Source organism: Palaemon carinicauda, chromosome 16, assembly GCF_036898095.1.
Source record: "Palaemon carinicauda isolate YSFRI2023 chromosome 16, ASM3689809v2, whole genome shotgun sequence".
Taxonomy (NCBI): Eukaryota; Metazoa; Arthropoda; class Malacostraca; order Decapoda; family Palaemonidae; genus Palaemon; species Palaemon carinicauda.
Genome location: NC_090740.1, coordinates 72,167,698 through 72,172,524, shown reverse-complemented (window position 1 = coordinate 72,172,524; position 4,827 = coordinate 72,167,698).

Below are 4,827 nucleotides of genomic sequence, written 5' to 3'. Positions count from 1 at the left end.
TATATATATATATATATATATATATATATATATATATATATATATATATATATATATATATATATATATATATATATATATATAAGAATATAAGTATGTATATATATATGTATATATATATATATATATTTATATATATGTATATATATGTATATATATGTGTGTATACATACATACATACATATATATATATATATATATATGTGTGTGTGTGTGTGTGTGTGTGTATATATATATATATATATATATATATATATATATATATATATATATATATATATATGTATATATATATATGAGTGTGTGTGTGTTTGTGTACATATAAATTATATAAAAGTGTCTGTGTATTATTAAAAATCTTAGATAATAATTCCTTAAAAATGTGACAAAACAATGTTTACCTGATTTTTTTTTTCAATAATATATTTCAAATCTGGTACAATAACAATGCCTCCAGTTACATCCTTCTACGCTACTATGTTTTGAATGTCATGTAAAAACCATTACAGCATTCGCCAAATTCTGGAAAACAATATGAAGGCCTTTTCGAATCACTTTATAAAAAGACGAAGAACTCTTAGCGTAATCTTCTTATCCCCTTACGTTCACTCCATTGATATTACAATGGGTGAAAGAAAAAGAACATCGAGATCAACAGATACTTGAAAGCGATTGCTGCTAATCATGTTTTACCATTCCCCGTCCTGCTTTTAACAGTATACTTTGTTAATAAACATCTTCTCAGAGAAGTGTATAGAATGTCAGTTAACTTCCCATAGATATGATACGTTGATTTTTTCTGCCATATTTATATGTATTTATTTTTTTTATATCATAGCGAGAAATATTCGAGAAATTCAAATTTATAAAATCCTACTCTAAGTTTAGAATCACAAGATTTAGAATTTGGTTTATATGTCATTATATAATCATAATGGTATGGAATGGTCAAGGTCTATAGATAAGTCTTGTAAATGTTCTAGATTATTTGAATTATACCAACAGGCACACGTTGATAAGTAAATCTTAATTATTATGGTACATTACGAAAAAAAAAAAATTCCAAGAAAAGGAAAAAAAGTGTGTTCTGAAACGGACTTTGCCAATATTTGACATCAAGCTTTCACTTCTCAATGAATATTTCAAAGTAGATTTAACGAATCCTTTTGTCTCCCCGGTAAAGAATGCAGCTTCCACAGACTGATATAACAATGAGACCTCGCGTGATTGACATGCTTTATGTATTCAGTGGGGTTTCGTTTTTTTTCAAGCTTTTATAGAAATAATTTCTGTTTAATTACCATTCCTGTAAAAAGGAAATCTCTCTCTCTCTCTCTCTCTCTCTCTCTCTCTCTCTCTCTCTCTCTCTCTCTCTCCTAAAGACGCCGAGAAATGGAGGAAAGTGTTTAAAATGGTTGAGGCTACATATCTTGTTTTCTGATATATGAGAGGATAATTCTTGGAGGTAGAAAGTGCTATGATTATCTCAATTTAGTACAGGTAACCAGCCAGTAATAGAGTATCTTTCTTTGACCGCCGCCTTTAGTATATTGGACTGGTGACTTATTCCTGCTTTGTTGTAAGGTAAGGTTTCATCTGACCCCTATTTTCTATCTTTATTACCTATCTAGACTTAGTAGATCGGTTCAATTTTTTTTTTTTTAGTTTTATAATATATTTTTCTATATATGTTTCATTTAACACTCCCATTGAAAGTAATTTTTTTTATTCCTAAAGCATAGGAATATCATTATAATTATCACTTTAAAGGAATCATTTGAATTCTCATTCGAGATAAGAGAGACTTTTCGCTTGCAGGTCACAACACCGCTAAAACAGGAAGTCTACAATACAGCAGAAGGCTGATTACAACAACAGGGCTAAGGGCTTTAAGGTCCAAGATACAGCTCATACACTAATCAACATCTTCCTGTGCTAATTACAAGCTCCCAATCCCATTAACCTTCAACTATTCAGACGAAAAGTCTCTAATGGAAAAACCGGGGCTCTGTAATCAGTCTCTTTTCGATGTCTCCATGTCTTGTTTATTTATGCTATACTGTTGTTTGATCTCATCTTGAACAAAAATATATTACAATACAAAAGTATGTATGTCGAAAGAAATGTCAAGTTTTACCCTTTTATTTTGATAAGTTTTCCAACAACAGAAATAATATGCCTAGAATAGATAGTAGAAATGAAGGAGGATATATCAGAAAGGAAAATGTAAAGAAAAGGAACAGAAAAAACTGGCGTGACTTTAAAGTTATTTAAAATTATCTTATATCTAGTCAGCCATATCTACAACCGAAGTGGTTTTAAAGATAAACTAAGATAATTTGGAGTCACAGTTTGTCTTGCACTACCAAGCTGTCAGAGGAGATGGTTCTCTTCTAGCGTAACGCTTTTGTGCATCTGAGTTTTATTCCATAATTTTTATAGAAACTTATTTTCGACATGAAATCATGAATGACTTTACGATTTATGCTGAAATTCACTCCCCATTAAAATTTTACTGATGCTCATGAATGGCAGAGGCAATGAACAGTAGCAATGCCCTAGACCTAGAGACTGACACTCCCCATATATATTAGGATCAGCAGCACTCAATACCCCTGTCTATGAAGCTAGTAGGTCCAGGGACGATAAGCCAATGGCTGCTGAAGACTCAGAAGATAGACCTATAGGCTCCCGCAAATCCCCATCTTTAGTTCGCAACGATGGTGAGGTTGCAGATACTACTAGAAACTACCGAGCTTGGCCGGATCTCGAACCCCAATCCCGCAGATCCCCAGGCATGAACGTTTTCAATAGGGTACTATTTAAAGAGGGGGAACTATGTTCCTAAACTTCCGCTTCTTGAAGTTGTAATTTTTTCTATCCCTTTAGACGAACACAACCAGCATCTACTCAGCATTTTCCAAGCATTTCTCCATCGTTTTCCAAGACTTGCTACAAACATCTTACTACTAGCAGCTTATACCGGTAATGCTACTGAAAAAATACTTCCACATTTGCAAGCATTTGCTGAAATAAACAGCAAACAATGGGTCACCTTATACGTAATATGGACAATCCCCTATCGAACACAGCTATCCTTCCAAATTCCTGCTTCATTGTATGACTGGATAACTAATCGTCTTCTATATACCTTCCGTCTCCCAAAGCATCTTTTTGCCATCATCGGTATGCTGTGTTGATCGACATGTCCCCATCAATCTTAGATCAGGTGCAGTTCATTTCAGCATCTCCTCTTTTTCATATTCAGTGACGCCATTTACGATATGAATACTGTTCTGAGCCAATATCATTATTTATAAAAAATAAGATATGGTTTATATATATATATTGCATATGTATTTTAGTTGATGTTTTTTAGTTCTAGACGCTATTTGTGCCGAAGTGTAACGTTTATGCAATTCTTAAAAATAAAATATCTTCTTTAATTTCAGCATCCCAGAGAATTGTGCTCAGTTTAAATCATATCCATTTACATTTCTTAGTTCCTTCTAGTATTTAGCGTTTTGCTACTTTTATGTTCTAAAATGCCATTAGAATAATCTAAATCACCTAGATTTATTACAAGTTTTGAAACATTCTAATAATAATTCTATTGCTTTCTCTTCTCCAAGAAGAATACTCACCAACAGGTTCCTGATATAAAGCTTTCAATTATTTCTCTGTTGTTTATTTGGTACGATTGGAAAATGATACAAGTACATTCAAATTGTTCCTTTGACTCGAACAGCTATTCAAGTCAATCGATGTATATCCATAAACAGAAATAAAAATCAGATACCAAAACACCATTCTATCAATTCTCTAAAAACTTCGGTCATGATAGAGCTAATCCATTATAAATGGCTCTGCGATTTATAAATAATATTAAGGATGTTTAATAATGCAATAGAAACTATTTCGTAAGATAAATCAAAAGAGAGGCCTTTACTTGCAGCGATATTCATGTTGGAAAGGCGTTCATAAAAAGAGAAGGATTCAGAATCTGACACTCGGCATTTAGGAAGCATTAAGTCTCATAACAGACAGTGGTCATACAACTCGCCTTGTTTTCTATAAGGAAATTTTAATCATATACACTGTTAAAAATTACCCTAATTCTAATCGGAAATTGTCCGTAAAAATGCACTGCTCTAAGCCCTATTTCCGTAAAATACAGGCGAGCGTCATTTTACCATATTTTGTTATATCTTTTACGGGTTAGTGACAGTAATATCATTCCTTAACGTTAACATATCCGTTTTTAAAACGGTCAATGTCTGACAATATTTGTGCCAGGATTTTTACCGTTTTTTACGGCAAATTTTCAACAGTGTGTCTATTACAATACGCGAACTCTTATATAATTTCTTATTCCAAAGCAATCAAAATAAACAGATAATGAATCGAAATTTAATGTTTTTTTTTTTTATCTTTATCCTATCACACAGAAATTACAAGGTCTGACTGTCTATTAGACATTCTTAGTATCTAGAGTATTCTTGCAGGAATCATCGTCATAACTTTTAGACAAGAATAGGTATGTGCCAAATATTAGTATGCGTGTGTGTGTGTGTGCTGAAACTCCAAAGAACATAATTAATGCATATTTCCATAATCTTTACAAAGACCATATAGTCCACGAGAATATAATCAAGAGAAGGGCGTAAAACACGCGACTATTTTCAAACCTTAGTTAGCCTAACCCATGCCATTGTTGATATAGGAGAATTTGCCTAAGCGTGTTATGGAACCAGCTTAAAACAAGTTATTTTTGTTATCATCTTAAACTGAAGAGTTTGTCAGATACGACACTATCTTGCTTCCACT